At 41.6% G+C, this 25,963-nt stretch overlaps 1 pseudogene; it reads left to right on the forward strand.

Moving 5' to 3' along the window:
* Positions 1 to 21,614: 21,614 nt before the first annotated feature.
* Positions 21,615 to 21,737, forward strand: LOC146029612 (5S ribosomal RNA; annotated as a pseudogene).
* Positions 21,738 to 25,963: the final 4,226 nt, after the last annotated feature.

Raw genomic sequence — 25,963 nt, forward strand, 5'->3', positions numbered from 1 at the left:
AGCGCGCTTAGCTTCTGGGATCTCTATTTGTGTAAACCCACCCTCGCGTCTATGAATTGTATGTCCATGAGAGATGGGGGCATGGCAAGAGGCCAGGCCTAGACTTGCAGCATTCCCTGATCAGCAGCATTTGCGACCCTGCAATGGGGCATGTGTACAGTATGTGCACGCACAAATGCCTGGGCTGATTTGTAGCATCAGCCTATTGCTGCAAGAAGGTGACAGATATAGCAGAGAAATTTAATCCAAATAAGAGGCCAATTCCTCCTGAGAATACTGGGCCTGGGAAGCATAAACATCAACAACATAATATCACCCTATAGATTGAGTGGCAACAATCAATCAGTCTGTGGTGGTGATTCTCATTAGCTCGGTAAGCTGTGAAGCTCACAGCTTAGCAAACACCAGAGATGCCGCGCACCACTCCGCTGAATACCCACCTCCACAGCTGATTCCCCTCAGAAACATACGAAGGGATGTGTAACGAAAACACATCCCTTAGTATTCCTCCGCTGCTGGAGAAATCTTTAGATCATTGTCAGCCATCGAATGATTTCTCCTGGCTTCGCAAATAAAAGTCAGTCTGAATTTCACTTCACTTAAAGTTACTAACGTAGTCGTATGCACTAGTGGTGATGCTGGTGGTGCACAATGCCAGAAGGCACTGCAGTACTGTCTGCTTATGCTTATTCACTGTGGTGCACCGTACTACTGGTATTTCAATTTGGTGGACTGGATTGGTGATCTGACTGAGGCTGAGCTTGTGCCGCATGAGCTGCTGGCTGCTGCTCACCTGCTTGCTCTGTCCAGTTGTCCAGTCCTCAGTGGGGCTTGGCAGCCTGGCCTGGGCCAGTAGCTGGGCGCAATGTCAGGTAAGAGAGAGACTGAGTCTGAGAGCGAGGGCAGGGCACCCGGCCAACACACAGAGACATGGGTGCGACGGAAGGGGAATGCAGGTGCGGGCCAGGCTGCACTGCCTGTAGAGTAGTACTGCCCGGTGGGTGAAGGCCTGGCTGGAATATTAAGTGTGCCACAACTGGTTTGTCGCTGTTGTCATCTCCTCATACTCATGCGGCAGCTGTCGTCATGCAGGCAGCGCTGCAGGAGGAGTCAGAGAGGGCACACGATGACTGATGAAACACACTGCCCCTCCGCGATGGAGTGTCACTCATGTGGGGTATGTATGCGACTTTTTATAAATAGTCATATAAATAGGCAGTGCTGGGCCTCGGGAGGAATTCACCGGATGCCGGTCTCAATTACCGGACTGTCCGGAGTAATCCCAGACGGGTGTTAACTCTGTCCCTAGTGAATCACAAGTCAAACACCAGCAACAGGGGAAATGTTTAAAGATAACCCGGAAACAGATTATAGCTGAGACCAGGTAAAGCAGACTCCAAGTCATACAAGAGAAGGTACTGTACTGTATGATGAGTTGAAGAGAAGCAGGATTATGTGGTTAATGGTGAGAATAATAAAATACATTTTTAACGTAGACAATAAAAAATAAATACAAAATAAATCAAGAATGCCCACACAAGGGGGGTAATTAAGACCTTATGATACGGCCACAAATTTGCAGCTACCAGTGTTCAGGTAGACGCTGCCCTGCCAGAGTGAAATACTGCCATCTGCCATCTATTTGTAGCCATGCGAATATAGGCACAACCACTGGTAAGCCGCTCACAAATTAATGATTTCTACACAGGGTACCAGGCATCGCACGCTCAGACTAGCCAGAGACTTACTCGGTGGTATGATGGAAACAGGCATATTTGGCCTGGAGTTGACGTCTCATACCTCCCCTAAAACATGCATTTTCCTAGACATGCCGAGTGTTTTTTTATGGCATGCTTGTGTTTCTCTTAGCCCTTAGCACTTACTACTAAATGGCTCATTACCACCCCCAGATGCCTACTTCACCATGTGAATGGCCAACGATAAAAAAATAGCAGGCTTTCATCGCAAGACATCCTTGTGCGTGCATACTATGGCCCGTACGCATGCACGGTCTATTGATAATAATTATAAATAATAAATCTGTGGATGTGTGATCAGGTCTGAAATTATCCCCAAAGTACCAATCATAAGAAACAATTTGCCACCTTGCCACAAACACCATGGAACATGCAGAAAATAAAAATACAAATGCAATAAAAAACAGAAAGCAAAACAGTAACCTATAATATAAAACACATAAAAACAAACTAAAAAACTCACCTAGGGGGAGATACTCTAAACTAAAAATGCGGGTTTTTACCGCATTTTGGGATGCTCTAAGCAGGTTATCGCGACGGGGGGCATCGGCAGAAAAATCTGGCGATGCCCCATAGTAGCTTATGGGCTTCTACCGTGACCCACCGCCGCCCCGCACCCCCCCCCGCGGCCCCTCATTGACCCCCCCCTCACCTGTGTCCGGGCAGCACAGTGCTGTGCTGCCCGGACCTGTGACCTCCTCCTCCCTGCACTATGAACCTCTTGCAGGTGCAGGGAGGAGGAGAGCCCGGCGCAGCAGCAGCGCCAGGTAAGGGAGGGAGGGGGGAGCCGCCGGGAGCTGCAGGGTCCCGATGGGACCTGCTGTCTCTCACTGCAAAGGACAGCTCTTAACGCAAGAGCTGTCCTTTGCCATAATTATCGCATATGTTAGAGCATATGCGATAATTATGTATGCGATGGGGGCGATGTGCGGCGGTAAGGGGGTGCGGATGTTAGAGCATTCCCCCCTAAAGAGATATTCCAAAACCGTAAACTACAGCTAACCCTTACTTTCCTATGAAATAATATCCATTATATAGCTATAGGTAACAGGGGGCAAGCATTACATCAAGCACAAAGGCTATGGTACAGCTGGCCCAGGTGACCTAAAGCAGCTAAAATCCCTTAGTAATACTTTGCGGCTAGAACCACTTCAGTATTCTAACATTTCCCATTCTCTGGGTCCATGTATACCTGGAGGAAAAATATAATAGTGTGGCGAGCAAAGCGAGCCACCGTGCCCAAAGTGTGCCCGAAGCGTGGCAAGCGAAGTGAGCCCATGAAGGTACAATCCAGCTACAATAAAATGACATTAGCTAACCCTACGGAGATTAGAGATAAAATTTAAAATGCTGTGATGGCAACTACAACTTCCGCCCTGACATCACGTGACATCCTTGTCAAAGTATTGAAGTGAATCTAGGCACAACCCTTGTTAATAAAGTATTTAAAAAAATGAAATATTAACTGATGCAGCAAGAGCCAGAATAAAATTAGTCAGTAAATAAACAAAGTATATAACCCATAACGGGCTTATAAGAAGTACGAAATACAACCGTAACAATCCTTAAGAATGCTGACATCAAAGAGGGGATAGTTAATAGCTATTCAGGAATTTAGCACAGAATATGGAGTCAACCACTCTATCATCCATGGCAAGGTGCTTGCAGATTGAGATAGGTGGCAGCATCTTCAATGCCAGAAAATCGGGACCAGCCTACTGAAACTACTTGCAGGACAGGGAAAAGCACAGTATAAGGTAACTATACGCACCACAAAGATCTCTTGACATGAATAAGTTTGGCATGAGATTTTTAACCTCAGCAGAAAAGTCCTTAAAAACAGCAACGAATTGCCCAATGTATTTCAGTGGATCTGTAACTTGAGCAAGGCTTTGATCAGTATCTTGGTCCTTGAAGGGCAGATGGTGGGAATCGAACCCATGACCTCAGCGCTGTGAGGCAGCAATGCTAACCATTACACTATCCATACTGAGAGGTGAATGAGTCCTCCAACTTCTTTGACTATATTTCAAAACAAGTGTTACTGTATTATGATGGCGGAAACTTTCGATGTCCACCAGTTTTTGCTCCTAGGATATTAATTGAGTGTCTAAAGAAATTACATGTCCTGAAACAGGAGACCTATGTTGAAAAAATATTGTCTCTTGTCTTACTGATATATTCGCGCATTATTTACATATCCTGGGCATCAAAGATAGAGTCTGTGACCCAATTTTCAGGGTCCATTACTGCAATCAACAATTATTCCTTTTGAAGACCAGACACACCAGATTCTGGATGAATAGATAAACTGTAATGGATGTGTGACAGTTTACATGGGATGAACCAGGATCCTGGGAGGATGTAATTTACTGTAGTAACATTTCCAGGTTGGCAGAAGCTAAGCATTATTTGCATTTACTAATAGTGTATTAACAGAGGAGTGAAAAATTAATAAACAATCAAAACACTAGCACCAAAAGTAAGACCACCAAATAGAGTAATGCAACATTGCAGTCAACAAAGACTAAACAACAGGCTAACTAATAGATATTGCATCCAAGTAAAGTTTACTCACATTATGGGATACAAGGCGAAGTCCCACCAGAATGCTAGCAGTCATGCAGAGCTCCAGACAGGAGTTCTGTATGTGAAGTCAGCTAGTCCTTGGAGGCAGACAGAGTAGAAGATCACCTACAGCCATCTGATCATAAACACTGCACCAGAAAACACCTGGTCCAGCAAGCTCACAAGCACTGGAGAAGAACATAGACCTAGGCTGTAAGCAGAGCAGAGTGGTGGAGACCCCACCAAGCCAAAATTGAAGTGTATGATCGCAGAGAAGCACTAGAGACACCAGGCAGTACAGAGTGCCATTAGCAAGCCTATTAAGCCAAGTAGGACAAATGCATATTGGCAAATGCATAGGGTGCAGGAGTAAAAAGGGGTTGAGGTGCTAAATATAAGAGTTGCTGCTTTGCTGGGACTTGAATTGCCGTCAGAAAAAAGAAAATGCAGGTGCACATTCCAAGCACTAAGAACACTTGAAATCAGAATGATTATAATACACTCTAAAATTCACCATGGTGTGCAATTAAGGTTCTTAGCACAGTTCTTGTCCAAAAATGTAGGCCTCCCTACCACGGCCAATATTAGGGATGTAAGGGACCCACCCAATGAGGTCTCCTGGCAATGGTAGGCAGGCCCATATTTTAGTCCACAAATTATGCTAAGAACCTTACTTTCATTACCTGTAAAATTGTAGGGTTTATTATAATCATTCCAATTACCAGTGTTCTTGTGCTCAGAGTGTACCCTTTCATACTTTCTTCTTTTGTTGGCACTATAAGTCTCAGAAAAGTAGCACCTCTTAGCTTTAGAGACACCTTCTACCTAGACTAGCATCCGACCCTCCTGCCCTTATATGCTTGTAAATAGTATAGAGCCTTGGATTTTATGTCATCTGGGCGTGGTAGGTGGACCCACATTTTTTATAATAAATAAATAGCTTATAATATTGCAAGTTATACAGTATTAAACACAATAGTGATGTTCCATAGAAGTTATGGGTAATTTTAATCATAAATAAAAGTAAAAGTGAATGCGTTAAATCCGAACCTGCACATCTCTAAGAAAAACTGGACAACTAGAGAACTTGTCTTCCTCTGTGCCCAGCTAGATGATTACAATGATTGCAGAGGCTTCTCTAAAGAGCACAGAGTAGGCATGCTAGCTAAGCCATCCAAAGGCAATGGTGCAAAACCTAGAAGTTTGACTGTACACATTTGATGCACTTTGAAAATGTGAAGCAGCCACCCAGCCACCCAACCATCTAATCCACTTTCTATTGAACTACTGTAGGCAGGATAGGAAAAAAAAAACACTGGGAACTGCAATGTGCAGGGAGGGGACGAGGGACAAATATGATGCAGATAGTTTTGTGTTTGGGTAGGGTAAGGGATCACACTGGATATGGCACAATTGAAAAGCTACATAATGCAATGGTTACAGGAATGTCAATGACTAATGCATGGGAGGGGTTAGGTAAAAACTGGACCAGTTCAGACCCCCGAGTGCCAGACAAGACTGGCTTCCTGCAGCAAACATTTCCAGTCAGGAGCTTTTAGTGCTCTTTCTTGTCCTTTACCATCTCTGGGTGCCCTGTCCGGGTAGGGTATCTGTGACAGACGAGGCAGGTAGGGATGGATTTCAGCCTCCCTGTATGAGCTGAACTGTTCCACTTAATACCCCATCCCTGGATCATACAAGATTTAGTTAATATGCCAAAAGTAAGGATACCGATGCTCAGGATGCCGATGCCAAAATCCTGACTGCTGACATTACCACATCTGGAATCCTGGCGCACAGGTTCTATTCTCCCTTGCAGGGGCCACGACCCCAATAGAGGATGAATAGAACCTTGTGGCAAGTGAATTGAGCCACCATGCCTGCAGCATGGCGAGGGCAGGGTACTCGCATGTAACCTTGTTGTGCTCTCCTGTTGCCAGTATTCCAGCTGCTGTGATCCCGTTGTTGGGATTCTGACTGCCGGGATCCTGACTGTTGGGAAATGATACTGAACCCCGATCATGCTGCTTTTTACCTAAACCCCACTTGAGATAGTACATACAAATATGTGTGATTCAGTGCAAGTAAAGTCAGTAAGCGGATACAGATACTTTGTGATCATAGATGATTTCACAAGAATTACCTCATGGGAAATAAATGAAGTATGAAAGTATATTGCAAACTACTAAAGACTTGAACAAAATCAAAACCGATTTATGAAACTGATATCTAATAAAAGAGGAGAATACCTAAACAGAGAGGTTGAAAAATTCTAAAGAAATGATTGAATAGAGAATCATTTGATCATTGCATATACAGTACTCCTGAGCAAAATGGTGATCATACTGTACACTGATGGAGAGAACAAGATGCATGCTCAAGGAGGCATTTTTGGTGGAAACCATGTCCTGGCAGTTTATCCACAAAAAACATTCTCCAACAGTTGCTATGGTACAGTACTTGTGTAATATCTGGGCGCCCGATTTTTTCATCGCATCGCATGCAATATAGTGGCATACAATTCATGCTATGCAAATTTTCATTGTAAAGACCCAATTTTTAATTGTATAGTCACCCATGGGTGATTTCATACCCCCACTATCCAACTCGCTACGCTCGCCACCTATTCTATTCTCCCTCTATGGGGGTCGTGGAGATGGAGAATAGCCGGTGGCCGTTGGGAACCCATCTGTCGGTGTTTTAACAGTCGGGACCCTGACTGTCGGGACCCCGTCCGGCACCCATTAAATCTCACTCTAAATGTTCACAGCTATTCAGCGTAATAGTTAATGTATCGGGTTGGGATCATTTGGTCTATTGCATTATGGTAGAAAGTCATTAGGTCGAATCCATTAGGTCGACATGCTAAAAGGTCGACATGATTCTAGGTCGACATGAGAAAAGGTCGACATGATGCTAGGTCGAAAGGTCATTAGTTCGACAGGTCATTAGTTCGACAAGGTCATTAGTTCGACATTGTCTATGTCGACATTCACAAGGTCGACATGGGGTTTTTCACTGTTTTTTTACCTGAATGTCAACACAGTCGACATGGACACAGTTTAAAGTGCACTGCATCCCCTCGCATCGCTCGCTGCGCTCGCAATGCGTCGGGCACGGTGCCTCGCTACGCTCGGCACACTATTTTATTCTCCCACCACGCCCTAGTGGATGGTAGGGCATGAAATACCGCCTGTCGGCACATGTTGGCTCAAAAAACAGTGAAAAACTCCATGTCGACCTTGTGAATGTCGACATAGACAATGTCGAACTAATGACCTTGTCGAACTAATGACCTGTCGAACTAATGACCTTTCGAACTAGAATCATGTCGACTTTTTCCCATGTCGACCTAGAGTCATGTCGACCTTTTAGCATGTCGACCTAATGGATTCGACCTAATGACTTTCTACCATAATGCAGTAGACCAAATGACCGCATCCCAATAAAGCAGGGTTAACTTGTGCTCTTAATTAGCAGAGGACACATGCAGTCAATGTGAGTGGGATCGCACCAGCACCTTTAATATACACCCATACAGTAAGACTCCCATGACATTGCTATGAGTCAGGGTGGTTACAGGAAATTGCACTGTTACCTCCTAGTATAGTTCCTTCCCTGAAAGCATATGCTTCATGAAAAAGACAGATCCTGCCAAGTTCCATTGGAATGGGAATGACATATGCAAAGATGTGTACATTTGCATGTACACATGAACTATATATAAAAACTCATCATATGCTTCTGTTAACAGAGATCCAACAATACTTAAGGCCCATACACACTGGATGACTTTGAGCTGAAAGCCGCTCAAAACAACAAGTTTGAGCAGCTTTCAGCTCAAAGCCGCAGAGTGTGTATGGCCCGGCGATGAGCGGTGAGTGCTGCTGGGCGCTCCCCCATTATCGCCGGAAAGTCGCTCATCTGCTGGTATTACCAGCCCCCTGCTGATGGTGCCGGGCAGGGGTAAAGCCGCTTAAAGTGTATGCACTGAGCGGCTTTCCCCCATAATTGCCCAGTGTGTATGGACCTTTAGAATCAGCCATAATTGCAATTGAATATTTATATTCCACAACTTTCCTCAAAAATGCTGCAAGCTAATGACCATCAGTGGAGGGAAAGCTACCACTCCTAGCATTGCCAATTTACCACTAAGCAGAGCAGATCCTGGCCTATGGGCTTTTAAGGGCCCTGCAACAATGGCACAAAATAATATTGATTTGATCTTAAAAGAAAATTACAATCAAGCTTTCTTAAATTGTTTCCAAAAGATAGAAAAAAAATCAACCCAAAGAAATGAAAACTTTACAATAACATTCTGTAATAATGTAATGCACCCATTAACAATTTAAAGCACATAACCATAAACCATAGATATCAAATTCCTATTACAGTTTCCAAATCATAGAATGTTGGTTGGTAAAATTTAAAGTGTATTAGGAGATAATTTGCGAATGGGGGCTCTGAGATTTTAACATTAATTAGGAAATGATTTGCCTAAGGGCCTTCACAGGGTTTAACCCGACACTTCCTTCCCCGCAGGACATGCCAGTCAGAGAACCACAAGTTGCTTAATCCTGCTCTGATGGACTTGAGTGAATTTTGTACCTACCCATTAACGGAGCTGGTGAGATTACAGAGATGGGGGCTCTATCAATTCTGGCTAGAACGTACTGTGCACTAAGACAAATGTTACATTTACATAATCATTTCTTAGAGTGAATCCACAAATACATATTATATTTTAGTTACAAAACTTTTCCTAGATTTCTACAAGGACTATATAATTTCATTTCATAATGATACTGCTACCTGCACTTTCTTATAATTAGTTTTATTGATGCCACTGAAGGAATGGAAACACTTTACATTCTAAGATTTATCAAGGTTCTCCGGGGAAATAAAAACAGCAATATCTATACTATGGAACATGTAGTCATTACATGGGGGAAGAAAGTTTGTTTACCTTTCAAAGCCCTGTGTCTAAGAAATATGTGACTATTCCATGGAGCTTGGGTCCATTGTTTTTTTTAATAACTCTGTATTATTGCCTTTTCCAAATTGTGAAAATAAATGCAAAAATAAATATGACTTTATCTTAGGGATATGGTAGTTCTATGAAATGAGTAGGCATGCACGCAAGAGCCGTGATTGCTTCTCCCATATGTAAAAAAGCAGTATGTGGTGGAACATATGTATCAAGGGCCAGGTGTCATGACTAATGAATTCCATGTTCCCAGATAGTACTCACAGGCTGGGCAGGTGTGTCTTGTGAATACAGGAATTTTGGTGGCAAGATTTAGGATCTGTGCATGAATTAGTGTACTCAGTATGATGGACACAGTTAGAAAGTAGAACAGAATGATCCTATGTTCTGAAGTACTAACTTGAACAAGACTTGGGCTGGACTAGAATCAGAGACTTGAATCGAATGGAGTCAGAAACTGGAAATGGACTAGAACCAGACTTGGACTGGAGACAGAAACTGGAACTGGCCTAGAGTCAGAAACTTTTACTGAACTGAAACCATACTTGGACCAGACTAGGGTCAGAGACTTGAACCAAAAGGGAGTCAGAAACTATTACTGACCTGGAACCAATTATTGCTGAACTCGTACCAGTCTTGGACCAAACTAGAACTGGTTGGAATGGAGCTTAGGAAGCAAGATGCAGACTGCTGGATTGAAGATCAGGAGAATCATGTTGGAAACAGGAGTAGGCTGGAACCAGTGAGGCTTGGATTGGTCACGTTTCTTACCAAAGCTATAGAACTGTAGCTCCTAAATGCTTATTGCTCAGAGAGCAACAAGGGAAAATTAATGACTAGCTCAGATATCGGGAAACAGATTCAAGACCGAATCGGTCTTGAGATGCGCTCTATAGCCAGAAGCTGGAAGGTGTCACCTAGAATAAGGACATGCTGGTAAAAATTGGCATGGACAACCAGCAGAGGCTCTGGATCCTGGCTTTACAGGGGTGAGACAGCAACAGATTGGATGCTGGTGTATAAAAGCTGAGTCTGGATCCAGATTAGCTGGAAACCAGTCAGGTAATGTTGTCCAACATGGCAGTTCCCACATGCCAGAAGGAGACAAGAAGAAATGGCCAGGATTGTAGCACAGCATAGGATCAGCAAGAGAAGTCCCTTCAGAGATCTCAGACACACTGTAAAATGACATGGAAGTAAGTACCAGAGCACTAGACACTTGGTTCATAACACACGGTAAGCATATTTGATCCCTGTATCAAAAGTACTTTGGTTTCCTATAGAGGAGGACTTTGGTCATCACAGCAGCTCCTACTGCTGCTTGACTTTGTAGGGAGGAACTAATTTGATGTTGTCATGTCGCCAAATGTAGTAGCTTCCAAGTTTGGCGGGCGTGCATGATGCCAGACAAAATCAGAGGTTTTTTTAAAGTGCTAATTCTTTACAAGGCATAGTTTTTCCTCTTTAAAAAAGAGTATTCCAGTCAGGCAGCAGTCCGCGCACCTCAGTCTTCCATCTCCCTCCTCCTCCTGCGCGCAAGTCGCTGCCGCTTCCCCAATGGGTTCTTCTTCTCTTCGTAAATCGACGAAGCTTCCAGTCTTCAAGGAACATGGCAGAGGCCGCTGACACCACCACCACTACCCCCGTCGCCACTGAGGTGCCCGTAATCAAGGACCTTAAAGAGAAGAAAGAAGTTGTAGAGGAACCAGAGAAGAAGGAGAATGGAAGTAAAGATGCTCCCTCCAATGGAACTGAGGAGAATGGAGCAGATCACAGTGAAGAGAACACAGAGGATCCAGAGGAGGAGGAAGATGAAGAGAGTGAGGGTGATGGCAAAGGGGAAGAGGAGGAGGGTGAAGGAGATGAAACTGAATCAGATGGTCATCCTGTGAAACACCCAGCAGATGAAGAAGTGAGCAAAGATGAAACCGACACTAAAAAACAGAAGACAGAAAATGGTGATTCCACAGAAGCGAAAGAAACTGCCTAATTCCCTCCTATCTCCCCCTTTCCAGACATTTTATAGCTTAAGTGACATGGTTGAATTTAAATTGTAGAGAACGTGCTTTATATCTGTACATTTTACAGAATGAATTTTTATATACTGTAAACCCACATGCACTAGAGACCTGTAACATCACACAGCAAAGATAGCTAAGGTTTTTTTGTAAAATGTTATTTATTGGTGCTTGTTTGTACTGGTTGACTGCTACAATAAAAGATCTTAACTTTTTGTTTTAAGTGGTGGTATAGCTTTGCTTTTTGTACATCTTTGAAGCACGTCTTTCATATTGGTACGGCCATGTGTATTCTTGAGTGAAGCTGCCTTCCTGTAATATAATGGTGTTAGGATAGAAAGTTAATATGCAATAAAGGCCAAAGATATGGGTCTTCTATAGCCAGAAGGGAAACCTGAGGCATTCTGTAAAGATCTTTGGATTCCATTTTGTTGCTGTTCAGTATATAGTTGTGATGCGAGCAAAGTTTGGAAATTGCAAGATTCGACATGTAAATTTCTCTGTATCCTAATGTGCTATCAAAGTGTGTATGGCAGAGATTTCTGAGGCATAGATGCTAGTCTATATACCATTTACGACTAGGATATAAAACTGTATACCTCATTAGTTAATGCTTGACCACTACTTTGTATATTCAGGTTAAGTACTATAAATAAATCTTTTATACAAAAAAAAAAGCCACAGAGTTCATTCAACATCTGGTACAGGGGCCAAACTTGGAGGGCATTACATTTGGTCAATGGGGTTCTCCCACCATGGAGCAGCAGCAATTCAAAGCTTTGCCACTTCCACTTCTTGGACCATCCAGACTCTGCAAGACAGTTTATCAAAATAGGGACTGTCCTGTTAAAATTAGAGATGTGCGCTTTGGTTTCAGTCTGATATTGACTTGGTTCTTGCCACCAAATTTGGACAAGGCTCAAAATGAAGCTAAATATCATCTTTCTGCAAATCTTGTTTTGTATAGGCTGATAACACAAATTTGTCAATGAAAGATGATGTTTAGCCTCACTTTCAGAACCAATTTTGGCAGGAATAACAAAAACCATACCATACATCTCTAGTTAGAATCAGGACAGTTTACAGACTGCGCTGCACTCCTTTCTGTTTTTGCAGCTTTGCTCGTCTGATACTGCTGTTTGTGATTAAAGCTACTACTGCTTGTCCAGATCCTGGGATGTTGGGGCCTTTCTTTGAAAATTAAAATGTGCTATTTACATGTGATCAGAGAGCAGTCTCCTAGCCCTTCACCAGCCACAATAGATTCAATAAATACAAAAGATATTTTATAAATAAGGCTCTGATTAGACCATTATTTACATTTATTTACAGTTTCTTATATAGCGCAGCAGATTCCATTGCGCTTTACAATAGTAAACAGTGATAAGACAAACTGGGTAACAACAGACAGACCTGGAGGTACTGTAGGAGGGCCCTGCTGCAAGCTTACAATCTATAGGGATAAAGGGGGAAACACAAGGACAGGCACCAGTAATAGCATAGCAGTTACAAGTCCAGAAGGGAAGCTATATAATACATAAGTGCCTCGGAGGGTTATGCATGAAGAACTTAAATGTGATAGGCTTGCCTGAAGAGGTGAGTTTTCAGGGAACGCTTGAAAGTTTGGAGACTGGTGGAGAGTCTTATTGTGCATGGAAGGGCATTCCATAGGATGGGAGCAGACCAATGAAAGTCCTGTAATAGTGAATGGGAGTTAGTGATCCGTGCAGAAGAGAGACGCAGATCTTGTGTAGAGCATAGTGGTCGAGATGGGAGATATTTTGTGCAGAGATATTTGCTGGTGCAGTATGGTTAATAGCTTTATATGCAAGTAGAAGTGTTTTATATTGAATACGGTAATATACAGTCAACCAATGGAGGGACTGGCAGAGCGGATCAGCAGACGATGAGCGTCTTGCAAGGAAGATCAGCCTAGCAGCAGCATTTAAAATTGATTGCAGTGGTGAGAGTCTGTTCTTGGGAAGACCAGTTAGGAGACTATTGCAATAATCAAAGCGGGATATAATGAGTGCATGGATAACAGATTTGGTAGTGTCTTGTGTGACATAGGGTCGTATTTTGGATATGTTTTTTAGATGCATGTAACATGATTTGGAGACAGATTGAATGTGGGGAAGAAAGGACAGATGTGTTTTGGGTATGTATCTCTGGCAGTGTTTTGTATTTGGATCTATTCCAAAACAACATCCTTCAGTGTTTTGGATCTTTAAAAAAAACATAAAAATCGCTAAAATCGCAGAATTAGTTTTTTTTTGCTCCTACACTATTATTAACCTCAATAACATTAATCTCCACTCATTTCCAATCTATCTTGAATACCTCACACCTCACAATGTTGTTTTTAGACCAAAAGGTTACACCAAGGTAGCTGGATGACTATGCTAAGTGACACAAGTAGGTGGCACAAAAACGTGGCCGATATATGAGTGGCACTGCAGTGGCAGAAAGGATGTCAGATTGAAAAACTAGGCCCTCAAAGAGCACATACTGTAATGCCAAAAAAAGAGGTAAAAGATGGAATTATCCTTGCGTGGGAGGTCCCAAGGATAATTCCATCTTGTACCTCTTTTTTTTACCTAAATTCAGGAACTAGACTGTGGGTGATCCTTCCAGCATATGCAGAGGGTGTGCAAATGGTGGAAGGAGCCACCTCTTCCCTTACAGTGATGGGAAGGTCAGGCATCGCAACCAGCAACACACTTGGACTCTTGGGGATTTGTGATACCATGTCATGTTAAGCTGAACCACTAGTCATGAATATAGTCCAGGGCCTTAGCCGTTCCTTGCCACTCCATGTCATAAATGGCATATTGGCAAGCTTACGTTTCTCCTCAAACGGTTAACAAAAAATTTTCCTTCAAGTTACTAAACTTTGCATTTTGGATTTTACATACCTATGTCTATGATGACATTGGGCATTGGCAGATGACGTTGCTGGCATTTCATGTTCTATGCACTAGGAGGAAGTGAGTCTTGTTCTTTCACTATTTTATCCTTCAAATTTTGGTTCTCCATTATCCTTTTTGGATTATCACTGGACTGGAATTATGCAACACTATAAATGGACTGAATTTATGTAGCAGTATCACTGGACTTTAACCACAGTATTACTGGACTTATGCAGCAGTACAAATGGACTTTAATGTCAGTGCCACTGGGCTGGACTTATGCAGCAATATCACTGGACTGGACTTATGTAGCAGTATCACTGGACTTTAATGGCAGTATTACTGGACATATGCAGCAGTACCAATGTACTTTAACATCAGTGCCACTGTACGAGAGTTAAGCAGTAGTTTTACTGCACTTCACTTATATAGCATTATCACTGGATTTTAACGGCAGTATTAATGGACTTATACAGTACTTTCATTGGACTGGGCTATACACACAGTATCACTGGACTGGACTATACAGCACTTTTACTGGACTGGACTATACACACAATATCACTGGACTGGACTATACAGCAATTTCACTGGACTGGATTATACAGCAGTATCACTGGCACTGGACTGGACTGCACAGCACTTTCACTGGACTGGACTAGTACAGCAGACAGCACTATCACTGGACTGGACAAGACAGCATTACTGGAGTCACTGGACTAGACAGCACAATCGCTGGATGGGATGGCAGGCGAGCAGGCAGGCAGTTCGGCAGGAGGCCAGGACGTGCTGCCTCTTTACTGCCTCTTTACTCTCCTAGACTGGAGTGAAGATTGCATCCAGCTGGCCACCCCTTTAAAGGGTCCGTATCTTGAGAGATCCAACAGTCTGAGTCTGGGTGGGAATGTCCGGGGGTGTCCGGATTCTCCCAATCCAAACTTGCACATCCCTGCCTCACATTGCATCAACTACCAAATATACTACACCAACTGACACATCAATGTGATAAAGGGTGTTGGAGCAGCTGGGCCTTACAGAGGTAAGATAATGGGAAAAAGAAAGTAGAGTCAGTCATTGTTTTTGGGAGGAGGAGCAAAGAAGTTGATTGTTGGCTGTATGCCTTGTCAGACTCCGTACCCTGCCCTAGAATGACAAATGGGAAGTGGAGAAAATCAAGACATGAAATAATCCTTATTTTTCACCACAGGTACCTGGAAGGATACAAGGATCAGGTCTTGTCCCCTTTTGGCCATATCCACACCAAATAAGCACAGTGCCTGCCAAACAAGGTCACTATCCGGTATATGGGTTCTGATAGTCTTGAAGTTGCTTTTGATGACTTGGAAGTAGTGGAACTGGAATGTAGGAATGTGGTGGTCTGTATAGGTTTCCCACATAGACAAATGTCGGGACCCTGGTACTGTATCAGTAGATATAGGTGTGAACGGCCAGCTGAAACTAGATTCTCTGTTTAGCTGAACCTAGAAATCAGCTAGATATGGACCTTTTTCCATAGTGAATAATACAAGCTAAAATGTATATATTGAAATGCTTGATAGTATTATTGTTGAATTTCTGAGAAATGCAAGATTCAGATCCCAAGATTCAGACCAAACCCCAGTAAATGCAGCAAGGTCCCGACACTTTTATACAAGATTTTCCCTTGGAAAATTGTATGAAAAAGTGTGGATACCATCTTATACCTCAAAAGAGTGACAATGAAGTAGGAGGAATATATACAAAGCTGTTAGTGGCCAAATGGAAAGAACTGGGGTTTATAAAAGTTGTGAAATGGCTGATTTTGTGCTTTTCAATGTTTATCACCAAATACTTTTCAGAATTATGGGGTACAGCAAATATATTTTTTATGTTTTTTTTATAGAAATTGGAAAAAGTTGGAATAAATACTTTCAGCTTTCATCTGCAAGTTCAAAAACCCCTTTCTCATCATTTAAACACACGTAAATATCTCACATCATTTAACCTATTATTGGGCTTTTCAGAGAAATTCAACTGAATATGAACATGTCTTTCTTAAATTATGCTATTATATTAATATTATTAATAGGCGCTCACAGTACGATTCAAGTGCCTACATTTTAGAGACCAGTGCTGAGGTGCAGGGTAAGGTCCCCAGCAAATCCGGGACTGACACACACACACCTCTGCATCTCTCCTCCATCTCCTCAAGCATACTTTGCGCCAAGATCCCACCGATCCCAACTGGACCCTCCTGCAGAAACCTCTTGCTGCATCACCATACAGCACTATCACTGATGCTGCCAAGAAAGCCACAGTGATATCTTCTCCAACCACCTGTGATTCAGGCCCAGTGTGAGTTCACATTCGGCCTGTCTGACCCAACTCACAGCTAATTGGGTTTCTCCTCAATAATATAGTGTAGATTACACATTCATTAGTCATTAATATTTGTGCATATCAGAATATCAATTTTCATGGCTGATAACTTCTCCAATTGTCAGAGGATGATGAGTAATATTGCACATTTTTACATTTTTTACTTTTATGGAGTAAGTCTATATTAGGAAATGTAACAATTACATACTAAAATGCAAAACAGGGAGAAGAAAATTGATCTGGAAATGAAGGCTCTTTATTCTATTACCTGAGCATGATTATATGTGAAATAATGTGTGTGAGCTCAGTACTTACATTAATACAATCTTTTCTTCTAAGAAATGAGCCGTGTACTACGCTGTTGTAGGCCGTAATTGGTATCAGATATTCAGTAGTTAATGATGAGGAGTTGGAGGTAATGTGGAATTCTGTCATTTGGTGTTGTATATGTATTATAGCTAGTGAGACAAATCATGTGTCTCTGCTTATTAAGCTTGCCCGGCCTTGACACTCTAAGACAGCACTGAGATCTTTATGAGGACCACATATGATAGAAGTGATATGATCAAATGCAAATGGTCATGGAGTGTGATTTTTTTTTTTTTACCATTACATGCATGGTAGTGTCAAACTCATATTCAGAGTAATGTGACAGAGGAGAAGGGTGGTAAAAATAAAAATGAATCATTTTTGAAAAAAAAAAATCCTAAACAAATATGTCAGAGAATAACAAGAAAAAAATAACGACTAGTCCTGGCAGATGTTGTGAGACCTTATGCATGCCAAGCAGCACCACAGCCGGTGGAATAGTTAGACAACCTGTGCCGTTAACCCATCAACCAGGACTTCTTTCAGAAATGCTGAGGCCTCTCACCTGTATGACAAACTGTGTCAGGACCACCTTAACATTAAGGCACACTGGGGAGCTGTCTAGGGTCCACAATTCTGAGCACACCCAGCAGTGGTGGTCAAACAATCAGAGCGGTATGGCAGCATTCCCTACCAGCCGACTAGCCTGCAGCCAGACAGAAAATGGCTATCAGCATGCTGATTGGTGGATGGCTGGAGCTATCCAACATCAGTGTACTGACAGCCATTCACGTTTCGGAAGCATGGTGATGGTGAAGGACCACAGGAGGTGGCATTATTTCCATTTGGCTTCCATGATAGGGTGGGTCTTTTTTTAAATCTTAGGTTATATCTTGGAGTACATTTTGCTGGGCGGGAACCTCGTTTTCAGTGCCTGGGCTCCCCTCCCATCACAGCACTATCCCATGTGGCATCTACAGTGAAATGCTTATGTTCCCCCTGCACAGTCACGCATTGGGTTTGAACACTTTCGATTTTGCTTCTATAAGCAAAATCGAATAGAAAAATAGATTAAATCAAATGTATAGGGCGAGTGTATGCCCGATAAAACTGAGCTTCTGCTTGGTTAGATCCTGGCATGCTGATGCCAATTTGGAAAGTGATATGTATTGTCTGCTCTCTCTGCAGATAATTTCATTAAAAAAATTATCTGTATTGACACAACTAATCTATTCTCGGTGAACAGACAAGGAGTTGGTCCAGTCATGGCAGGGCTCTGGTATCACTGTCAGCAAATTGTATAATTATTACAGTTTTAGGAGAGGAAGGGGGTTAGAATGTAGACATGGAGTATGGTAGTTTAGAGGGGAGCGATGGTGGAGCAATTCATAGTCTTAGTACAAAAACAGCTGATATTCATTGTTATTAGAATAACAATTGGTAATCCAATCTTATTATTAGCATACATCTTCTGTAAAGTAATTTTACTATAGTAAGGCATATTTATTCTTGTGGAGTATCAAAATGATATAGTAGTGGAGAAAGGCAAAAAGGATTTTGGTTCTTCCATCTATAAGATGAAGATAATAGGGGAAGGGTGCAGACACCCTGGACAGTAGAACAAGAGAGGAGATGATTGCAAGGGGAACAGTTGATGTTGATGTGGTGGGAAGGTGAGTCACTTTACTTAGCTCATTATTTTAGATGATGTTTCAGTTGCTTTTCTTGTGCGGTGGAGGTTTGGTCTCAATTAAATTCTCAAAACATTCCACATGCTTCTGACATGAGCAACTGCTTGGTAAGGCAGCATATTGGAGGAAAGGGACTTCCATATGCCAAGTACCATAGGGGTGTGTTTGCATAATTCCACAGATGCATGTACTCGCCAGTAGCTTCATCAACTGAGGTCCTAAGTGCTAGTACACATACTGTAGAAGATGATTATGATTCTCGCCATAACTGTCGGTCGCTTCTGATTGGGATATTAAGCATTTTCTTCATTAATAAACAATTTAGATAACTTGTTAGAGAGCGCACGTATGACACTAAAATTAAAGCAATCATATACCGTTTTATTTAATAACAACTTAAATTAATTTGATACAGTATGGTTAAGATTCTTGTTTACAAATTAAAGTTGACAAACTAAAAATCAGTGGAAAGGACACCAACACTTTTCCAACACAGTTCAATCCGACTCACAATTTATTCCAGGTTACTGTGATAATTAGTAGAGATTGAGTATCCCTTATCCGAAAATCCATTATCCGATTTTTCCGAAAACCATACATTCCAGAAAGTGAAAAAAAAAATATTTTTTTTTGCTAAAAACTTACTGGGGACATCTGTAACAGCACTACTGGGGACATGATATGTAACTGGCACTACTGGGGACATGATGTATAACTGGCACTATATATGTGCAAGAAAATGCTTAGCATTCAAATTCAGTGCCTGAGATAGTACACAAACTTTGTTTCATGTTTTGAAACCTTGTTTTTTGAACGAATAAAATATTGCATTTCCTGTGGTTGATGTGTTTATACAGCATAAATGCAAGATACTTCAAAATACATAATTGAAATATTAAAAGTTTCCGAAATATGGAATAATCCGTTATTCAAAATGCTCTTGGTCCTGGAATTTTGGATAAGGGATACTCAACGTGTACCAGACTAACTTTTTAATATAGTCACAGCAGCTTTCTATTTTGAGCAAGTGGAATATATTTATTATTGTTATTGTGAAGAATAAGAGCAGGGGTCCTCAAACTACGGCCCGCGATCCAGATGCGGCCCGCTGAGGACGTTTATGCGGCCCGCCGGGTTATGGCAAAATCAGACTGGAAGCAGCGCTCTAAAAGGAGTGCTGCGGGCCGCGGTCCCTCAACTTCTCCTCCACTGTCGGCGGCCATGTTCCTGTAGGCTTTTAAAACATGGCCGCGGCTACAGGAACATGGCTGCCGGCCTTCAGGTCTATGTGGAGGAGGTTCCCTCTGAAGCCTCAGACGCTGGGTGTGGACGTCATGACGATGACGCCGCCCGCCCATGCGTCTGTGAAGCAAGTAGGAGCAGCAGGCTGTTGGAGGGGTGGACGGGGAGACGGGGATCGCTGCCGAATGAAGCATCAAGCAAGCTGGGAGCCGCAGCAGAAGCAGCAGGTGAGGATCAAACTCACAAAAAAAATAAAGAATTCTGCTGTTTCCTGAGGTGTCCTTCTTTAAATGTGTTAAGGGGGAGCAGCCTGTTGTGTCCTCCTGTTATTATGCAGGGGAAGCAGCCTGCATAATATAATAATTTATTATACAGGGGGAGCAGCCTGGGGTGTTATGGCATTATTATTATACAGGGGGAGCAGCCTGTGGTGTCCTGTTATACAGGGAGAGCAGCCTGTGGGGGTCCTGTTATTGGGCTGCCATGGTTACTGCTATGCACTTGCGTCACTTATGGGGACGGGGGAACCTATCTGCTGTCCTCCTTCAACATTAGCTGAAGATTAGTTCCACAACGCCGTGTGCACTTCCGGTGCGCGGCGATGAAGGATACTGTCAGCGGCAATGTGAAGGAGACACATGGAGTGGGCGACCGTGATCCCTGTGATTAGCGCAAGTGAGAGCAGGTGAGTGTGTCTTGTATGCCCTATATTACACAGGCCTTTTGCTCAGTATGTTGTCAAACCCTCTTGAAAAAGGTGCTGTTGCACCGAAACGGCCGTCGAGGAGACGGGAGTACTAACCTTGTATCTCAATGCCTGATGGGTGATGTATATCATGCTTTGTTCTATCTGAGCTTGGAGTCATGTTTGCATTAAATATGCACTAAAGAAATTTCATTTGGACTTCCTTATTTCCTGGTGCCGGTTGTTCTGTACTATTCAGGACTCTACTTCTATACAATTGATACCTGGCACAGGTCTCTCAACATATGTCAGCGTGTGCGTTTGCTCTGTGGACTATATATATATATATATATATATATATATATATATATATATATATATATATAGAGAGAGAGAGAGAGAGAGAGAGGTAGATGGCCTGGCACTCCCTCAGCTGGGATTCAGTACCTGGGTGCCTTCTGGAACAAACAGGTAGTCTCGTAGGAAGGAACAGACAGCGGCACTCCAAGGGTTTTCAACAGCGTGTATTAAAGCAAACCAACGTTTCGGAGTATCATTCACCCCTTTATCAAGGTGCGTTATTGCACTTAAACCTTGACATAGGGGTGAATGATACCCCGAAATGTTGGTTTGCTTTGATACACGCTGTTGAAAACCCTTGGAGTGCCGCTGTCTGTTCCTTCCTACTAGACTATATATATATATATATATACTACGTATACAAGAACACAGCAGAAACATTAAGAACAAAGTGGAAACCCATGCGATTTACAAACACTTCCAGACGCATCATGATGCCAACCCAGAGGGACTTACTTTCAAGGCAATTGAACACGTGAGACTAGGCCCCAGAGGTGGCGATCTAGCCAAAAAACTTTCGCAAAGAGAGATGTTCTGGATATTCGAGCTCAAAACCATGCACCCAGACGGTTTTAACGAAAGTTATGAAATTGCCCCGTTTTTATAAGGTCCTATCTTTTATTCGCCGATAATTATTTTCACCACCTATCCAATTCCCCACCAAGCACGATCACTTTAGAATACCCTCCCTTACGAACCACTGATTTGGACGACTATACATGGAACCTGTTCCTACAGTCAAACCACATTACTGGTACACGCCCAATCTCGTCCGATCTTGGAAGCTAAGCAGTGTTGGGCTGGACAAGTACCGGGATGGGAGACCTCCCGGGAAAATTCAGTGCTGTAGCTTACGCCGGTGAACTTTGGTCAATGTCACATATAAACACTATTGTGGTATCGAAGGGAGGGTTTCGCATTATATTGCTATTATTATTAAAATTACTATTATATATTTTATATCTTTTATATTTATATCTATTATTCATCATTAACACTGTATGTCAATTTTTAGATACCTTATTCACCAATAAATATATTTAATCATGCTACCCTTGAACTAGTTATTTATAAGCACATCACACATTAATCGATTATCTGTAATAATCAACTAATACAGCACTAGTCACTTTGTGCACTTATCACTTTGTGCACCTATCACTTTAAAAACGCCCAATACCCGGAAGGTATATATTTTATATGGGAAACACCTCTAGTCACTCATATTACGTCTAGTAGTCACATTAATAAAACGTATTCTAAAGACAAGCAATACTGTATGTCATTAAAAGTTCATTTACGTGTTTTTTTTTCCATTCCATTCTATGTTGCCATAAGAAAAATCTTTTAGAAAATGGCCATCGCAATTCCTGCACTTAGAAAGGACCAGCAGTCTACATTAAAATGGCCGCCGCAATAAAAACTATACAGAGAAGCAGACGCCATGCCCAGCCTCAAGACGCAGTTCTAACTACTAGAGAACCCGGACGTCATGCCGCATGGAAGAGACGGACGCATGCGCACTAGCGCAAAATGGTCCTGCACTAGAAGCCGGCGTCTGTATGAACTAGACGCGGGCGCATGCGCAGTAGCGCTAACCGGACACCGGATGTGTGGCGGAAGTACCGCACACACATCCAATTTACAATTATTTGCGGATTCAATATGTTTTTATGACATCTGTTTGTATATTTTGAATGCTATTATAGCACCCTACTGTATAGGATTTAGGAGACTAAATATTAACTGTTTTTCACCCTGATATTATGATAGAACTAATGAGCGACAGGAAGTGATGTCACTATAGAAACAGGAGCTATACTGGTATAAATATAGGTCTGGCCTCAGTCTACTTGCACCCCTTGATAAAGTCAGAAGGACGAAACGCGTTGGGACTCTATAGCCCTCCTGTCTCATCTCTATAAGTTAAGCTACCCTTTTCTCTTTTTGCACCTTATAATTGATTTTAGGAGTGTTTTAGGTTAGAACATATTTTTTTAAAAATTATTAATTGTCTGTTTTTTAAAGGAAATTTACCTTCTACCTTGTTTAAATAAATGTTTATATTTTTTATACGTACTTTTTGACATTTTTTATCCATAGTGAACTATATACCGTGTTTTTAGGTCCACTGCTATTAGATAACTTCGTAATGGTTTTTAATAAGTGCTAACCAGCACACTCAGTATTTACTATTTTAGAGCAATCAGTCGCCGCATCTTCATTTATTGAACACACACGTTTTACCCCAAGTAACTTACCATTACTTTTACCTTTGAAGATTGGCTGACACCCCATAATTAGAAGGGGGACATTGCCTTTTACACCTGGTGCCTGGACTGAGGATAAACAGGTGGCGCCACACATTCTTTGTTTACATATATATATATATATATATATATATATATATATATATATATATATATATATATATATATAGATGATACATATATCCTTATATAGTATAAAGAATAGTATATATTGTGACAAGGACTCACATTCACCAAGATGAATTCTTGGTCTTTATTTTTAGAGCAGGTCACAGCATACCAGGTACACATAATTGGCAAGTATAGTTACAGCAAGCAGCATACAGGTAATCACAGCATGGCTCAAACTCTTCAGAATGCTCCAGTGGTCCCTACCATAGCCTACACCTCTGCCTATAGCTTGGGCAGCTATTCCATCATCAAGAGCAATGACCTCCTGCCCTGGAAACACTTTTATTAGGAATCCACAGGTGCTGATAATCAGCCCAACCTTGATCACATCAGTTTTCTTGCTGCTGCTGCTGCTCTATATACTGTATATAAATTGGTCCTGGAGTGTACTCAGTAAATATTTACCACTTTGTTCCCTTAAATATGGTACTACGTTTTAAAGGTATAAATAAAAAATGATTCTCCGGTTTCATCTGAAATGAGATCCTAATACCAGAGTACACCAAAAAGTATTCAAATATTTAAATCAATTTGTTTATATCGATAGTACATTAATTGATAAAACATCATTGTTAAAAAATCTAATTTTTTAAACTCTAACATCACATACTATACATGTTTTTGGCCTGTTTGGGTTAGATATTTAAAAAACTTGCTATCATCCCTAAAATAGAAGCATTCAAAAACAGCTTGTTTGGCCCACTTCGGTAAAGTATCTCCTAACGCTTTTCAACAATCAGGTCTTCTTTAGGATGTTTATTATAGAAACATACAATTTGACGACAGATAAGAACCATTTGGCCCATCTAGTTTGCCCCTTTTTTATCCTTCATGTAATCTCAACCCTTTTTGATCCTTATTTCTTTGTAAGGATATTCATATGCCTATCCCAAGCATGTTTAAATTGTTCTACTGTCTTAGCCTCTACCACCTCTGATGGGAGGCTATTCCACTTATCCACTACCCTTTCTGTGAAGTAATTTTTTCTAACATTTCCCCTGAATAAGTGCATGTCCTCGTGTTCTATTACTTATTTTCCTTTGAAAATAAATATGTTAAAACCCTTGATATATTTGAAGATTTCTATCATGTCCCCCCTTTCCCTTCCCTGCTCCAAACTATACATGTTAAGATCTTTTAGTCTTTCCAGGTAAGTTTTGCGATGTAGGCCATGCACCATTTTAGTTGCCCTTCTTTTTACACTCTCTAATGTTTATATATCCTTCTGAATATATGGTCTCCAGAACTGGACACAGTATTCCAGATGAGGCAGTACCAATGACCTATAAAGTTGCATTATTACTTCTTTTTTTCTACTACTGATTCCTCTCCCTATGCAACCAAGCATCTGACTAGCCTTCCTCATTGCTTTGCTACATTGCTTTCCTGCCTGAAATAGTGACTCCTAGATCCCTTTCGTCCTCAGCAGTTTCCATTCTAGTACCCTTGATACTATATTGAGCTTTTGGGTTTTTGAGTTCCAAGTGCATAATTTTGAATTTTTTAGCATTAAACTGTAGTTGCCATGCTCTTGACAAATTCTCAAGTTTACCTAGATCAGTCATTTGATTTACCCCTCCTGGTTTGTCTACTCTGTTGAATATATTTGTGTCATCTGCAAAATGGCATACTTTTCCTTCAATACCATTTGCAATGTCACTAACAAAGATATTAAAGAGCACTGGTCCAAGTACAGATCCCTGGGGTACTCCACTGGTAGCATGTGCCTCCATAGAATGCACTCAATTTACTACAGCTGTCTGTTTCCTATCCTGCAACCAGGTGCTTATCCATTTAATTGTTTTATAATCCAATCCCACACTCTCAAGTTTATTTAGCAGTCTGCAATGTGGGACAGTGTCAAATGCCTTACTAAAGTCTAGATATGCCACATCTACAGACCCCCGTCATCTATTATTTTGGTCATAGAGTCAAAAAAGTCAATAAGATTTGTTTGGCATGATCTCCCTGTAGTAAAACCTTGCTGTTTTGGATCCTGTAAATTGTTTAATTTAAGATATTCCACTATTCTTTCTTTTAATAGTGTTTCCATTAATTTCCCTACTACTGATGTAAGGCTCACTGGTCTGTAGTTACTTGCTTCTTCTTTGCTTCCGCTTTTGTGCAGTGGAACTACATTTGCGCTTTTCCAGTCCTCTGGAACTGCACCTGTATCTAGTGACTGGTTGAATAAATCTGTTAATGGCGCTACCAGCACATCTTTTAGTTCTTTTAGTATCCTTGGATGTATTCCGTCTGGCCCCATTGATTTATCCACTTTCAGTCTTGAGAGCTCTGTTAGGACTTTCTCCTTAGTATATGTACTTCCATCTACATTATTTTTATGACTGTCCTTGCAACTTAACTGTGGGTCCCTTCCCTTCTCCTTCTATAGTGAATACGGAGAAAAAATAATTATTTCGATGATCTGCAATTGCCTTGTCTCCCTCCACCAAATTCTCGGTGTCTGTCCGAAGTCTTATTATTCCTCCAGTTGATTTTCTCCTTTCACTTATATACTTAAAACAAGTTTTGCTTCATTTATCTACTGACTGAGCCATTTTCTACTCAGCCTTGGCACGCCTGATCACTTTCTTAGCCTCCTTGCGTCTGGCAAGATACACTTCTTTGTCATTAT

The sequence above is a fragment of the Crinia signifera genome, chromosome 8 (genome assembly GCF_055691185.1).
Source record: "Crinia signifera chromosome 8, ASM5569118v1, whole genome shotgun sequence".
NCBI classification, from domain to species: Eukaryota; Metazoa; Chordata; class Amphibia; order Anura; family Myobatrachidae; genus Crinia; species Crinia signifera.